General features: G+C 56.9%; 1 protein-coding gene across 2 annotated transcripts in view; it reads left to right on the top strand.

The window, feature by feature from the left end:
• Nucleotides 1-10430, top strand: part of AREL1 (apoptosis resistant E3 ubiquitin protein ligase 1) — a 36278-nt gene extending 25848 nt beyond the window's left edge. The window contains exons 20-21 of one of the 2 annotated variants that reach the window (XM_050897077.1): nucleotides 5043-5159; nucleotides 9660-10430. The gene's annotated coding sequence lies outside the window, so the exon portion shown is untranslated. The remainder of the gene's footprint in view (nucleotides 1-5042; nucleotides 5160-9659) is intronic. The other variant, XM_050897078.1, reaches the window with a different exon arrangement.
• The last annotated feature ends 5577 nt before the right edge of the window (nucleotides 10431-16007 follow it).

Genomic DNA, 16007 nt, shown 5'->3' with positions numbered 1-16007 from the left:
AGAAGACTCTGGTGTCTTCTGATGGCTGCAAAGGTACTGAGGGAGCTTGCTGGAAACAGGGAGGCAGTGTGCTCTCTGTAGATGATCCTGAAGCAGCTGGCTGCAGAGAGGGACTTTGGGCACCCTTGGCGAGCAGGAGAGGGCTTCCCCAGCAGACCAAAGGGAGCAGTCAGGTCCATGTGAGCACGCACAAGGATCTGCTGCCTCTGTGCACCAATTACTTGCTTTAGTGACAAAAGACCATAAATGAACAAGGGAGTTAATTAGGTCTGCAGCAGGCCAGGTTTGGAGGCCTGCAGGGCTGAGAAGTCTGGAGCGGGTTCAAAGGCGCAGGGGGAGGAGAAGGCCCTGGAGCTCTGTGTAGCAAACAAAGGTGCTGCTGGTTCTCCCCCTTGGGGAGCGCCATGAAAAACCATCCCTGACCAGAAGGATGGTCCCCAGGAGGGGGAGAGACCAGCTCCTGGCAGCATGTTTGTTCAAGCCTCTGATGAAGGACTTAACCAGCTTGTTAATTCACTCCTTTGTCCAGCTGCAGACCCTTCATCATTGCAAGCGAGCCTCCAGGGCAGTGTGTGCAGTTGTGAGCCAGCTCCTTCAGCCCTGGTACTCCCCGTGCACTGGACGATCCAGTGAGCCGTCGGCAGAGCTGAGGGGCATGTTGCAGCTGTCTGGCCCATCTTTAGTAAAATGCTCGCAGCAGGTCCTTTCCATCTGCTTTGGCCCAAGGGTGACCCTTGCAAACCCCCTCTCCCTTGCAGTCGCCTCAGCAGATGGTGGAAAGACAGATGGAAAGAGGGAAATCTCTGAAGCTGTAGCAATAGAAAGGTCTAACCCCACGGTACCTCTCACCCCAACGCTCACAGGTACTGGGTTCTCACAGTGCCACCTAACCCCTGAGCCTTGGCCTCCATGTCCCTTCTCCCACCCCTCAGAGCACCTCCTGCTCCCTTCTCTGGACCTCGGTGGAGGCTCTGGACAGCATCCAGTTGGAAGAGAGCCTGCCCCAGCTCTGCAAGCAGAGTAGGAAGGGGCACCCGTGTTATGAGGGGAGCTCACAGCACAGCGAGAGCTGAGGAACACTTGTGCTCTAGACGATGTGTTGTTGGGGTCTTGGGGCCTATGAGTTTGGGGGTGGGGGAGTGTTCAGTTGTGGTGAATCACTGCAAACCACTTTGGGCAGCTGCTCTCTTGCCTCCCCCCCCTCTTGCACCCTGGATGCATAAAGTCTGCTTTGGGAAGGGGGCAGAGGGTCCTTTCCTTACCTATAATTTTACCAGGCTGCAGGAGTTCAAGGAGGTGGAACGGCACGCTTGGCCCACGCTGGAGGAAGTTTCAGCTCAGCAAGGGTGTTCAGGACAGCTGAGTTGTGTATCGCCTGCCAGGCTGCACCAGCTGCTCTGGAGTCAGGACTCAAACCACGACCAGACTTGGTCCCCGTTCCAGACTTTTCCTTCACCTCATTTGTTAGCGGCTTCGGATGCAAATTCTGTGGCTGTTATGTGGAGGCCTGGCTGGCTTGCAGGGCTCCTGTCCAGCTGCCCTCATTCAATCCGCCTCCCCGGCGGGCCTGGCTGGATGCGAGCGCTGCAAAGGTCTCGGAGGGAATGTGCCGGGTATCCAGGTTAGTGCTGTCACCCTTCCTCTCCAGGTGACAGCAGTGGTTGACTTGGACAGAGGACAGGCACTTCCCATAACACAAGCAACACAGATGCGTCCAAGTACAACACAGAGGTGCAAGATTTGCCTTGCAGAGGCAGTTCACCCTGCCTTGCATTAGGGACGATGCAGACAGCTCATGAGAGATGACCCTTCCTCCTGCAAAATAGCTTGTGCAGGCAGTGTGGACAAGGAGCAAGAAACAGCCTGAAAAGAAATAGCAGGATGGTGGAGAGAAGCTTGGAAAGGTCGCCAGGCCTGCAAATGCAAAGATGTCTAGGGGCCATGTAGAGGGGCTCCACTGTAATGTTTGGTACCATGCCCAGCCTGAAGCTCTAGCACCATTTAGTAAGCTGGACCAGCCTTGGCCTCGGTCTTGTTTGGCTAGATGGAAGCAGTTGTCATCGTGTCCCGAGTACAGTATCGTTGTCACTCTTTAATTCCTCCAATGAGGTGTTGCAAACAGATACACATGTGTTGTAGCTGTACTTTGGATTTGGATTTGCCTCTGGGGACAGGCAGTGATAAGTGTTAAGAGCTGTTTAGATCCCAAACTGTTGTGTTTCTGAACTGGTTTCTAGCAAGAGCAGAAGACACAAGGCTGGGGAAGAGGCTGCTTTCCCCGCCAGAAGCATCCTGCTGGGGTGGGGAGGGACCCCGAGCTGGTGGTGCCCTCCGAGCAGCTGGGGTTAATGACCAGGCTAAGGTTATTGGTAGTGTTACCCAACAACTGCTAATTGGGTTTGCCCTTGTTCAGCACCTGCCCCTGGGATTTCCCCTGGCAGCTGCAGGGGTAGGTCTGGGTCTGTGGAGGCAGGTCCCCTGTGGAAAGAGGCTGCTGTGATTAATGACCAGTGATGAATGAGAGGGAAAGGGACAGGAGGAGAAAGCTGCCAAGGCTTTAACTCCGGTGGGTGCAGAGGTTCAGCCTGGTTCGGATCTGCCAGCAGGAGGGGAAGGGTCCTTGGCTAGCCAGGGTGTTAACAAGCCAGAGGTGAGCATGGGTGATCAGGACGGCCACGGCTGTGTTGCATCAATCAGACTTAAAGTGCCAGAAAAAGCCTCCAGGGAGACGAAATGTCTAAGTGTCATCAGCTCTGCAGAGATAATGAGAACCAGAAAAGCACCGGGAGGTAAAATGGCACAGATCCGTGAAAACAGGCTTGTGGGCCCAGGATCCTTGTGGATCCGTGCTGACTGCGGGGCTGGTGGGGGGAGGTGGCCGTGGGGGAGTCTGGTGTTTATGGAAGGGCTGTAGGGTTAATCCTCCTCAATCTCGGAGGCAATTGACTCTGAAAGAAGAAAGTCTTCCTGCCAAATGATGTCCCCCCACCCCACCCCCCCATGCTTCTTCAGTTGCCTTGAACAGAAAGCAAGAAATGGAGGGAAACGGCAAGGGCTGGATACGCTATTGCTGTGTTTGCGTGGTCAGTGCAAGTGAGGGGGGGACACCCCTTTTGCTCCGAGCTTAGCCTCTTTAACACAGCCCCATAACTTGGGGGCTGAGGGACCCCCTTGGGGACTGGAGCCAGGAGGTGCAGCCAAGAGCGTTGTCTGGGTCCATGGATGTCACATCCCCAAGAGAGGCACCCCCAGCTCCTCTGGTGGTGACCAAACCCATTGCAGCAGAGGTGGCCGATGGCCACCTGTGTTACAGGTCAGATCAGAGTCAACGACACTGGGGCAGGCTGCCCAGGGAGGCTGTGGAGCCTCCATCTTCAGAGGGGTTCAAAAACCCAGCTGGACACGGCCCTGAGCATCCTGGCCTGAGCAGGGGGCTGGACAGGACCATCTCCAGAGGTCCCATCCGACCTCAACCAGTCTGTGATTGTGTAGGAAAGCACCAGGGGATGCTCTCCACTGCCAGGACCACCTGCTTGCTTGGCCATGGCCAGGAGGCTCATGGCTGGCTAAGGCGCGGACAGTAAGAGTCTATTTCCTCCTCACCTCCACTGCGAAACCAGAGTGATGGGGTCCTTTACCGCTGCCTTGCCCACGCTGCTCCTTGCAGGGCTGTGGCTGAGCCCTGCAGAGTCGGAGCGCTCCTGGGCGCAGCAGAGCGCTGTTGGGAGCCATCTGACCTGCTGCCTCCGGGCACCGCGGTGGTGAAGCTGGCTTGCTTCCGCTCCTCCCTAAAGGAGGCAGGGCTGTAAAGCAACATGGAAGTTAGGCACCACCAGCCACTTGGCCGTCTCTGGTGTTAGGCTTGAACTGATGGGGGCAAGGGCAGGGCCATTTCACAAAGTAGCCATGAAGTATCTGGTGGGGGTTTGTTTTTCTAGCTGCCTCCTTGCTGGTGCCCTGAAGACTTGTGGTGAAGGGCAGATGTTCGGTCTCTCCCCTTGTACCTGTGCCCCAGGCATGCTCCTTCCTCTGCCCACAAAGGCTGCGTTCCTGGCCTCTGGAGAAGCTCTTTGCTGGCTGTGAGATCTCAGCCTGGATTAAGTGGCAAAGGCAAATCCTCGGCTTTGGGAAGAGCACACTTGACCTTTGCCTCTGTGGAGTTACGCTCTCCCTCGGGAGGAAGTGTTGGCTCAGCTGCTGAACAAAGCGCTGGCTGTCATGAGCAGGACCTGCCTGGCTCGGGAAGGGAGGGCCTGGGGTGGGGGTCAGATTTATGCTCCAGGGGGGAGGAAGAGACAGCAGACCCAGTGACCTGGAAGCTTAGAGATGATCAGCTCACTTTACTGAGAAATGCAAAGCTACATTGCCTCCTCTGTCGGTAAAAATACACCGTCTGGGATGGTCTGGGCAGATGGGCCCACTGGCACATCCAGATGCAAGAGGGAAATTTGCTTGGTAATATCCAAATGATGTTTTGAATCCCCTTTCCGTATTTTCCAACCTGTTCTTCTCTGTCATGTCTTGCAGTGCCTCTCACCCTGAATTGCTGCTAGCATCTTTGCAGGTTCTCCAGGTCCCATGGAAGAACTATCCAGTAGCAAACTTGGCCCTAGCATAGACTTTAGACAACATTATACGTGCTCAGTGGTAGATGCAGCTAAATATGCTTGTTTTCCCTAAGCAGTGGCATGTGTACAGCTCTCACATTAATTCAGACATTTTCTCGTACAGTATGCCCTTTGTTCTATGTAATGTGGCTCACTCTAGTGCCAGAGGGCCCAGCAAGGGATACGGGCAAACAGAGAGTGGGCATGTGGGGTGGTCTCTTTTCCACTTTGTACCTGAGGGCTGAAGCTAGATGGTTCATCTGAGATCACAGAAGAAGCCTGCGTCAGAGCCAGGACTGAACTCAGGTCCCAGTATCGGCACTGTGGGGCAGTGCCCTGGCCCCGTTGTCGTGGGCTCTGTTTAGAAGTTGTCAGGTCTCTCTATGCTGATGCTCTTCCATGAGTTCACCTAAGTCAGGTTGCTCTTATTTCCAGGATTTTTCGGGAGCTCTGCAGCCTCAGCACCAGGCTTTTGAAACAGATACATAAGGATGAAGAATCAGGCTGAATACGAAGCGCTATAGAAATGCATTTGCATCTCCATTGTGGCAGGTACAGTGTTTGAAGGTTTGGTGTTACCCCTGACCTTCACACCCTCGTCTCTCCCCAGCCTCCTCCACTGAAGTGCTCTGAGCTTGGAACCACTTTGAGTTAGTGCCTCTAAAGAGGTAGTTCAATATTACTGAGAGCATGTGGGTTAGAGAGGGAAAAGATTCACTCAGGTGGAGCTGATAAAAGAATCCAGGTCTGCCCAAGCCTCCAAAGGGCTGTAAAATAGGTATAAATACCTTTATAGTCTACTGCATTGCAGAGAAGTGAAGAGACTGATTCAGCTTGAAAGAAGTGTCTCCTTTTGTGCCACGTTTGCCAATTCCTGTAGATATTTGTGCAGTGCTCAGCTGCTGGGTTAGCAGAGTTGTCTCTCCTTCAGGGGTGATGAGAGCATAGCATGGTAGTCAGTACTGCAGGACAGGAATGCTGTCTTCACCTGCAGGTGGACCGGCAAAATGGAAGATGAGAGGAGACCCTGCCAGCTGCCAGCCAGGCTATTGCGGGGTGAGAATGAGGGGAGAAGCAGTTTTGGAGAGCACATCTGTATCTAGCATTGCTTTGCTTTACTGTCAGGAGAAGGATTGTTAATCAGTTGCTGTGAACTTAGACCTAGACCATCTGAAGATCTTGCGGGAAGCAACCACCACCGTGTTACCAAAGCTCACCTGCATGCTGGGGGCAGAGCTACCTCCTGCACCATCAGCTTTACAGGTCTTCCGTGTCTCTTGCCTCTGTGTCACTCACACCCCAAAGTATCAGCTGTGTTTCTGTTGGCGAGGGACGGCTGGGAAGAGACCAAAATCGGAGTATGTTACTAAACGCTTGCGTGGGAGGTCTGTTGTTAGCAAGGGTGTGAGAGCTGCACATCTGAGAAACTAATACGAAGAGAGGGCCTGTGCACGTGAAACAACTCAGGGCAGCGGGCCACGTTCTTCCTTTAGATCTGCTTGGTGCTGACAAACCCATTAGTGGCAGCTTGATGCTGCTGCTGATCAGGACTTTGCTGAGAGCAAAAGCCCTGGAGCCTGTTGGCGGCTGAGCTTTGCACAGGACCAAGCTGACGGAGTCAGTTATCCCCCCCCAGCGCATATGGTGCAGATTCCCAACCAATTTTCTGAGCAGGCGGTGTTTCTGGGAGATGTTTGGCTGAAGTCTAGGCTCAGTGCAGCTGCGTCAGCAGGTTCTGGGGTGGGAAGGGCACTGGATTTCACTTCCCCGTTTCCCTCCTAAAGCCTTGCTGACACGGCTTCCTGCACCACTAGTGTCAGGAAGAGGCAGTTCGGTTTCTGGGGTGTGCATGTGTGCGTGGGGCTTGGCCCAGCCTGCATGGGGCGTGAGAAGGGCACCGAACCATCCTTCCAGCCCAGCTGCTTCCTCCACTAAAGCATCGAGACAGAGTCTCTGCCATACCCAGACTGTTTGGAAACATGTTGATAAACTTCCAAATGTCTATTTTACAATCCAGATGTGCTAGCCTTGGCTGTAAACCCTCATCTGAAGAACAGGTGTGCTATAATGTTTCTAGCAGTGGCCCCAAAGCCAGCTGGAGGCTTGAGCTAGGCGGGGGCCAAGGGGCTGGTGCCATATAGGATATGGATACCGGGGCAGGGACAGGTGAGGCAGAGAGCTGTAGGTCAGCTGTAGTTCACAGCAACGCAGAGTCAGACTGCGAGGGAAGAAAGGGGCAAGCCAGAATATCCCTCAACCCCCAGCCTCTGCTTAGCAGCACTGGAGCCATCTCAGAAGAGGCTGCCCTGGTTGTATGGGCAACATGGATGCATCCATGGGGTTGCATCAGCCTTGGTTGGATCTGTCCTGGTGAGGAAGCACAGGGCCAGAGCTGGCCACCACCCTCTGTGGTATTTTCTGTGGTTTGCCTTGACCTCAGCAGCTCTGTGGTCTGGGAAGCACTGCAGGTCACAGCAGCTCCCTGCCAGCATTGCCAGGGGAACTGAAATGGGGCAGCTGCTTCCTTGGGCCAAACTTCATGTGTGCCTTTGGCCTGAAAAGCGGGCATCCCCCCTGGGCTGGGGAAGGTGTCCTGCTGCTGGGCCTGGATCTGGCTCCTGAAAGCTGTGCTGGGGAGAAGCGCAGTCCCAGTGGGAGGACCGGCGGCAGCAGTGGGCTGCCAGAGAGGGGGTACGAACCCTCTGGTGTAGGGAGGGCAGCCAGCCCTGGGTGCAGGCTGGCAGGAAGCCTGTGACCGGTGGGGATGAGGCAGGGCACAAGGTGCTGATACCACACCGCCTTAGCTACACACAGTGCCTGCAGGCTCCGAGGTGAGAGCCACACTGATGGTCTATCCCCCTACCCTCCAACCCCCCAAATTTGCTCTCACATAGGATTTTAGCTCCACTGGTACTGCTGGGTGATTTGTGTAGCCTAAAGACTTTGTCAGTGATGTTCATACCCTCCAGAGCCCCCCCAGAGCCAGCCAGGCTTGCAGGGAAGCAGAGCCCAACTGAGAGCAACAAGGTAGGCAGCATGTGCCAAAGGGGCAGCTGCCTTTGCTGAAAGTGGGCAGCAAGGCAGGGGTAACTCAGGCCAGGGGCAGTGCTAAGGAAAGCCAAGGGCTGTATCAGTCCCATCCCCTCATGGAACAAGAGACCAAAGTGGCATTGAGAGGGTTCCCCACAGACAGCACTTTCTCCTGCGCCTGAGGTGGCCCTGGCTGTGCTCTGTGCCCAGGCAGGAGCCTTCAGCATCCCCTTGTCCCTTCTGGTGTGCATAAGGCAAGCTGGTGCTGTTGCTTCATTTTCATCTGCTCCTAGATTGCACTCCAGGCTTGTGCAAGTACCTTTCCTGCTCCATACCCCTGCCTGCCTGCCTTCCTCCTGCTCACCTGCAGCAGGAGCCACCTGTACAACAGCCTAGCTTGCACAGCCTCGGAGCAGGCAGTTCTGGCCTGAGGCTGCTGCTGTGGGGATGTTCCCCACGGACATCGGGAGCTCCCCACCTCCTTCAGCCCTGCCACCCTCCAGGACATGCTTCCCTTGGCTCACGGATGCACAGGGCCAGGCTCCGGGAGGGAGGGAGGAAGGAGAGGGTCTCTCCCACCTCCATGGTGCCAGCTGCCTTCTCAGCTGCCACCCCTGCCATCGAGGCTAGCCAGCCTTGAGGCAGCACAGGCGGCCACCTGGGCTGTTGGCACTGCTGTGCGCTTGAGCTGTGCGAGGCTGCCTTTCCTGCTCAGCTGGGCTGAGAGAGGGGAAGGGGAGAGGGAGGGAAGGCAGAGGCATGGCCTGAAAGTGCATGCCAGAGCTCGGCATGGAGGCAGAGGTAATCATCGTCAGAGAGGGCAGGTTTACATTGTCCCTGCTTCTGCCCTGAGCTCCAAACTCAGTTCTGGGAGACGCAGGAAAATCATGAGTGCCATCTCTGTAATTCTGTTATGGATTTTTATTCTGCACCTGGCATGGCCCCTGTCCGGGTGGGAAGTGGATGCTTCCCCATCCCAAGCTCCTTGCTCTTCTCAGAAGATGATGACTTGATGTGGTGTGGCATGGAAAGGGGCTTTGCTCATCTTCTCTGCAGTTACCCTGCGTTTATTTCCTTGTTAAACTCTCATTCCTCATTATTCTTATTTCCTGTAAGAGTCTGGGCCCTTTCTTGAGGCTGTGTGCCACACCCATGTGTAGAGTGGGTGACAGCAGATTCAGCATGGCAATTGGTGAGGGAGACTTCTGGAGCTCTGATGTCACCAGAGAGCTGGATTCCCAGCCTATGAAGTCATAGCTGGGAAATTGGGTACTCAGCCTAATCCCAATAATTACCCAATGGGACTGTAAAGTGTCAATGAACTAGTCTATTGCTTGATGACTGACTACTTTAGCTCTAACACACGCCACCTAATAATTGCCGCTTTTTGCAGTTCCCTAAGATTCACTTATTAATAAGCTATTAAACATCCACTTGAAATCACTGCATTGTAATGAGCTGAGATCAGTGCTCACGCAGCCATTCCAGCGCCCAAATTTGTAGGAAAGCACCTAAAAATCCTGTGATGGGGAGCAGGCCTGCAATTTCAGGATGGCAGAGTAACCAAACTAAAATACAGATATAACGTCAGCCCCACCGATCATTCCCATTTCAGGATCTACATGGCCATCATCAGTTTTCCTCTGATATGCAAAGCTGATGGGCTGAAGGACTTCTAGTCCAAGTTCCCTGTGCCCTGGGCAGCCAAGGTGAGGGTCTTAAGGAAGGAACAGCAACTTGAAGGAAATTCGTTGCTTTTAGGAAGATTGCTTTGGAATCAGAAGCAGGAATGAAACTACTTTAATCCCAAACACTCAGTAGAATTCAAAGTTTGATTCAGGTTTGTTTTTTCTGGTCTTTTTGTTGTTTAAGATAATGCAAAGGAAATGTGGTGCTTTTGAGAGAAGTTCAGTGTGGGAGGAATTTCTCAGGAAGAGCTTCTTCAGCACAGTCTGAGGATTGCCGGGTTTCTTTTGTCCTTGCTGTTGGGTCATCTTGCGTGGATCTCTATCTTTTCTCCAGGTTGTGGACTCCTTGGGAAGCGCTGCCTGTGAAGAGGTACCAGACACCAGGAAGGGACACTTTCCACTGAGGAGGGCACCCCACGCTCCCTGCGTATCCTCAACTTGTTGCTCCTGCTTCCCTGTTCCCTTCCAGTCTGTGACAAGCTGATGTTCGATGGCTGCCTCAGGAAAAGCCTCCTGGCATTAAGTGAAAAGGGGAAGAGAAGGTTATGGAAATTCACACTGTCGTGGCCCTTTCCACACCCCCCTCAACAGTGCCCTGACCACGTGGGGAGTGTTCCCTCTTCGTGGGTCACAGCCCTTAAAAATGGCAAGAGGTTCTGCTTCCTCCTTTCCTTTCCTCCCTTAGTGAGGACAACTGACTAATAAGCGTTTTGATTGAAGCCCCCATCATGCCGATGTCCTGAGCAGGCTTGCTCCTGCAGGGAACACATGATGGAATGGGTTTCCTGGTCAGGGCAGCCTCTGTGCTCCTTGGGGACGCTCAGGCTTTCCTGGTTTCCCGGCCCCTCTCCCTGCCACGTGTGGTTCCAGCCACAGGTATCGAAGAAGCAGAAAGGCCAGACCAGCCTCCTGGGGAGAGGGGAGATTGCAGTCGGATCATTGCAAACAGGACTTCATTAATAATAAATGGACAGGTTCCCCTGAGCTGCTGTAGCTCTGTATGAGTCACATTCTAGCTGAGGGTTTTTTTTTTTTCCTCCTGAAGAGTTGCTGAAGAGGCTTGAAATAGTGTGATGGATAAATAAAGAACCAGCTGTGCTCTGCAGCCAGCCCTACCAGAGCCTTTCTGCAGCAGTAGCCCACAGCAACCTCCTCTCTGCCTCACTCTGCACTCCCATCCCTTGGGTTCTGCCATCTGGTCCTGCTCTCCAGGTTTCTTCTTCCTAGCGGCATGTTTTGTCTCCTGTTGTAACCTCTTTTCCAGCATGTGGTCTCAGCCCTTGGTAATACACGGACATGTGTTTAGACAACGGCACAACCAAAGAGTCCAGTTGTGGGACACCCACTTGGCTGGTCTGTGCCTCCCTCCTCCATCTCGGAGATGGTCCTGGTTAAATGAAAACAGAAGGAACAATAAAACCAGCAACCCTTGGCTTTCAACTAGGAGCTGCTGGACATTTTCTCTTCTGTTTTCTGACAACTAACCATCGCTTACATGGCTCTCGGCTGCCTGCTGGCAGCCTGCTCACAGGGAGAGGCCAGGATGTACCCCGAGGCTCTGAGGGATGCACCAAGAGTGGGTGGAGGTGGCTGGAGGGCTAGGCTGTGTGTCTGGCTGGAGTGGCTCATCTGTCCGGTGGGAGCCTCTCCTTCCCTGGGTGCTGTAAGCATAAGTATGCTGAGCTGCATGTATCTCATGGCAAAGGCGAGGGGTGGGAATGCTGTCCATGGAGCATTTGCTGGCTGTGTTCGCAAATTCAGAAGCTGCTTTTCCTGCCTTTCTGATGCCCGTGGTTACAGAGGTCCTCTCCAGAGGTCTTCCTGCACTGCTGCTTCGAAGTTGTTTCTCCATCCAGCTCCTCAGGGCTGCCGTGTCCTCCCTCCTGGTGTGAGATGGCTCTTTTCAGAGAAGCTGTGACTTGTACCTCTAAAAGGCTGGCTCCACACCCTGATTTTTAAGCCAGTGAGGCTGGCCAACCTTCCCCTGCCCTTCAGCCCAGAGCGGGGGAGCGCTCCTTCTTCCTCTGTGGGAGCTGCAGGCAGCTCCTGAATCCGTGGAATGTGTCCCATCTGCAGCGCGTTAGGGGTCTGCTCACAGCAGAGGAAGAAGCACATGTGGGTTGTGAACCGTTCTGAAGAGGAAGAAAAGGGGCTAATTAATCTAAGGGATACAGTGCCAGGAGCCACATCTGGGGGCCAACTGGCCCTGGAAGCGTGGCTCCCAGGTGCTACCCCCCCGAGGGGGTCGTGCAGAGCTGGTGCGGACCCAACGGGGAAGGGAATGAGGGTGTGAGGGGTCCTGGCGCAGAGGGACCCCTATCAGCACAGTCCTGAAGAGTCCCTTCTCCCTATCCTTTGAGAGCGCTCAAGGAGATGCGACTCGTGTTCATCTCTGCAGGGCACAGGCCACCTTGACCCCTCTGCCTCTGGCCCCGTGGCTTCGATCCTCAGCTGCCCAAGCACCCCTCTCTCTCTGCTGTAGCGGTGGCAGGCGAGAAGGGCCATGCCATCAGCACAGTCCACCCTTGCTCCTCTTCTCTGCAGGGTCTGGTGAGCCCCTTGCTTTCTGTGCTGGCTCCCAGGTCTGCCTCATTCACCTCGGTGCCCTGGCCCTGGAAAGCGTGGACTTGGGAGAGGTGCTGCAGCTGCGTCTGCCCTCGGCCTCTCCTCTGGTGCCATCTCTGCTGCCTAGAAGCTCATGCGGTGAATTAAGGGGAAGTGAAGGCAGCGAAGAGCACTTTGAGCTGCCCACCTGCAGCTCGCCCCCCTGGAGGAGCCCTGTGCTCCCTGCTGGTGGGGGCCGGGCTGTTGAACCCCTCTTGCCAGCTTGCTGCCCCATCCTCTCTCCGCTGCTGATCTCTCTTCCTGGGCGCGGGTTTGATCTTGGCAGCGAGCAGCCTGACCGTCCGCCCTCTGCCTGTGTGAGTTCCTGAGAAATGAGGTATTTCATGTTTGCCTGCTGAGCCCCCACTGAGTGGCACGCTGAAGCCCAACCCACGCTATGACTCCCCACGCACCCCGCACTTCGCCTTTTCCAACAACGGGTTTGTTTTCGGGGATGGCCAAATATGAAATGAGCCACAGGGCTGGGAGGCAGCGAGCCTGTGCCCAAGCATCTGTGCATCACCCACCTGCACCAGGGATGCAGTTGCTCCCCTCCCCAGCCGCCGGCGCCTGAGCCTGTGCCTGCAGCCCCTTGTGCCAGGCAGCCCCGAGGGCAGCGGGGCCAGGGCTTGCTGCCCTCGGCTGGCCCCTGCTCTGCCGCAGTGCTTACGTGGGATCAAACGGCGCCGGCATGTCCCTGCAAAAGCAAAGGAGAGTTTGCATGTGTGAGGCTGGAAGGAGCTCGGTGTCCAGCTCCGGGGGGGGTTACTGTAAACACAGAGTGAAGCTGATTTGAGAAGGGATGCCAGCTCCCTGGGCCAGGCTCCACCGCAGCCAGGGGCGGCTGCGAGAGGTACCAGAGGGCCGTGGATGGCTTTGTTGGGTTTGCACATCTCATTCCCCAGCCCCGTTAGGGAGGCACAGGCTCCTGCAGCCCCACCGCCATCGGGGCCCCAAGTGCACGCTCCTGTGAAGGTGTGGCCCCCCGGAGACGCTGCGAGTCTCCTTCCCTGGGGTGACCCAGCACCTCCAGGGAGGAGGAATCCACTTGCACGCTGAGCGAGCCTGCTCCGGGGTTGCCTGCTCTAGCTTTGAGCACTGCCTGAGCTCTCGGCTGCTTTGTTTATGGCTTTGTTTATGGCGTTGATAATTTTCTCGTGTCAGGTTTAGGCACAAGCATTCTTTCCACTGCTGCATAAGAAAGTAATTAGGTGAGGATGGAAAGGACATTCCTCTTCCTCAGAACAAAGAAACGAGCCACGGCTGTTATCGGGCACCGCTCACAGCATCCAGGGCCATGCAAGCTCCTGCCCAAGCAGTGGCTCTGCCCCGGCGGGGTGGACGGGCAAGCTGATGGTGTCCCAGGAAGTGCCAGAGCACCCGCTGGTATTTCCTCTGGCGCCGCTGCCCCGTAAGCCAGCTGCCAGCACCAAGGTCAAAGCCCGAACTCACTCAGCCCCGTCGCTCCCGTCGCACTTGCTCATCTGCCAAGTTACCTCCCCTCTCCCTCGCTTGCAGGACCCCAGCCAGAGAGGATGTACTAGGGTCCTGCTCCGCTCCAGAGTCAGCGTGCTTTCAGGGGATTCATTCCCTGTGCTTCTGCTCCTTTCCTGGCTCCTCCGCACCCCAGAGGGCAGGCAGCAGTGCTCCCATCCCAAGGAGGAGATGGCTGTGGTCCAAGAGGGCCTAAAAGTCAAGGGGCAGTGGGAAGAAGGGAGCTGGAGCCACTGGTTTCAAATGGGAGAGGCTTTAGGAGCACAACTACTGGAGGCTGGAGAGGAGGCACTGGGGGAGCTGGACCCCTCTGCCACGAAGCTTTTGGGAAGCAGATGGCTTAGGGAGGGCCAGGGGAGGCGGCACCTGCAGCAGGAGAGGCTGGAGGGAGAGGAGCTTCAGTGGGATGGGGTGCTGTAAGGGGCTGGGGGAGCAGCGGACATGGGAGGAGAGCCAGTGCTCTATGTTGCAGCCACCCCACGCATCAAAAGGGACAAAAGAAATTAGATAAATTCACGGGCTGATAATGACAATTTGCCTTTTAAACCCAGCGGCTGAGCTGCAGCATCTGGCTGAAGGAGCCCCTACCCTGCGGGCTGCTGGAAGATGTGAGGGTACACCCAAAGGGTCGCTCTGTGCGCACGCAGAGTTCCTCATGTTCTCCCACAGGCATCCAGATGCAAGCGCTCAGGATCGGGGTGTCGAGTGAGGTGCACCTTCATCTGCCTGAGCTTGGCATGATGAAAACAGGTTGATAAGTGTTACTGGCCACAGGACCCACTGCAGGGACACATGCCAGTGAGCATCTCCTTCCCGTGAGCACCCGCAGTGCCCTCCTCTGCCTCCTTGCGTGCAGAGATGCAGTGAGAGGTCTTTAGCCACCCACCAAGCTCACAGATGCTGCTGTGGGCCAGAATGAGCCCAACCCAAACATACCATGTTGCTGGGCTGGCACAGAGCCTGCACTCCTCTGGGAGGATTCGCTCGCTGCCCGAGATGGCCAAGGGCAGCAGACAGCAGCAGAGAAGTGGCACAGGACAAGGCCAAGCTGATGCGTGTGGCTGAAATGGGATTTCTGCCCCCTTCTCCCTCCTCCTACTCTTTCCTCAGTATTTCTCAGAGCATATAAAGCAGTCATTTCAAGTCATCCCTTGACCTCCAGGTGCCCACGCAGAGACAGATGAGGGGAGGGATGGACATCTACTCTAAGCTGGTGGGATGTGTCTCCTGAAAGATCTTGCTTAGCTGAAGGACCTGGAGCTTTTAGGTGGGTCCTTTTCTAGCCTGGACCTATACAAGGAAGAGTATAAAGCCCTGAGCTGGGTTTGAGGGGATCTGAGAGCTCTGTAGCCAGGGTGGGATGGCAATAAGGCTCTTCCCATTGCCGTGCCTTTCTCCTGTGAGATGCGATCAAGAGCAGCAAACGGGCTAGCGGTGCTGATGCAGCTCCAGAAGTCCCCAGATGCTGGGGGGCGGCGGTGTATTCCTCCAGCATCCGTGTCTCCTGCTCCGTGCACCCCACACCCGGGGCTGCTCCACCTTCCCCGAGCGCTTCCAGCTGCGGCGGGAGCCGGCGGCTCGCTGCGGGCCGGGCGGCAGGGAGGGCAACGGGGGCTGCACGCCGGCTGCCGGGCAGGCGGCGGGACGGGTCTCCCCGGCCAGGCAGGGGTTAAGGCTTCTCTGTTGTAGTTTGTTTCCCTTTGCCAAAGTGGGTGTTGCTGGAATGTCTCCTCTCCTAAGGAGGGGGGCCGAGCCGTGTCCTCTGGAGAGGGGGGATGTCAGCATCAAAAAGACACAAAAGGGGGAGGTTTCCAAAAATAAAACCCTCCATCCCCTCCAGGCGCTGCCAGTGCCAGAGGCAGGCGCGAAGGTGCTCGGAGCTGCCTGCGGAGCGCGGGAGCTCGCCGGCAGCCCGGCGAGCGGGGCCGGCCGCCTTCCTCCTCCTCTTCCTCCTCCTGCGGGGGCCGCTCGGCAGCCCGCGCCCCTGCCTCAGCCCTGCTGTCTGCGCCCCCGGCCCTGGTGGGCGGCAGGTCCCGGCGGAGCCCCGGAGCGGGATGGGGCGGTGAGCGGAGGGCGGAGAGCCGGCGGTCCCCGCTGCCCCGCGCCCGCCGGAGGATGCCAGCCGGGCGCTGAGCGCTCCGCGCCGCCCGTCTCCCCCCGCCACCGGCTGACACCATGCGGGGCGCCGCCGCCAGCCTCCTCCCGCTCACCTTCGCCGTCCTCCTGGGCTTCGCCGGCTGCCGGCCGGACTCCGCGGCCAGGCTGGAGCCGGGGAGCGGGGGGGCGGCGCGGCCGCGGGGCCGGGGGGCTGCCCTGGGGGCGGCGGGCACGGCGCACAGCCTGTCCCCGGCGCCCAGACCCCCCCCGCCGGCACGGCCCCTCCCCGCCGCCCTCCACGTGGACCGCGGCTCGGCGGCCGCCGCGGGGAGCCCGAGCGGCGGCGACGGCGACGGCCGGAGGCAGCGTCCCGACGGCGGGCTGCCCGCGCCCCGGGGCCAGGTGGGCGATGCCGGACTCGGTCCCGGCCCGGGGCAGAGGAACAGGCTGGACCCCTCCCGCCAGCGGCAGGGCAGCGGGCTGAAAG

This window comes from Gymnogyps californianus, chromosome 5, assembly GCF_018139145.2.
Source record: "Gymnogyps californianus isolate 813 chromosome 5, ASM1813914v2, whole genome shotgun sequence".
Lineage (NCBI taxonomy): Eukaryota > Metazoa > Chordata > Aves > Accipitriformes > Cathartidae > Gymnogyps > Gymnogyps californianus.
Note: the sequence above shows the minus strand (reverse complement) of the source record. Positions and strands in the feature narration are given on the sequence as shown.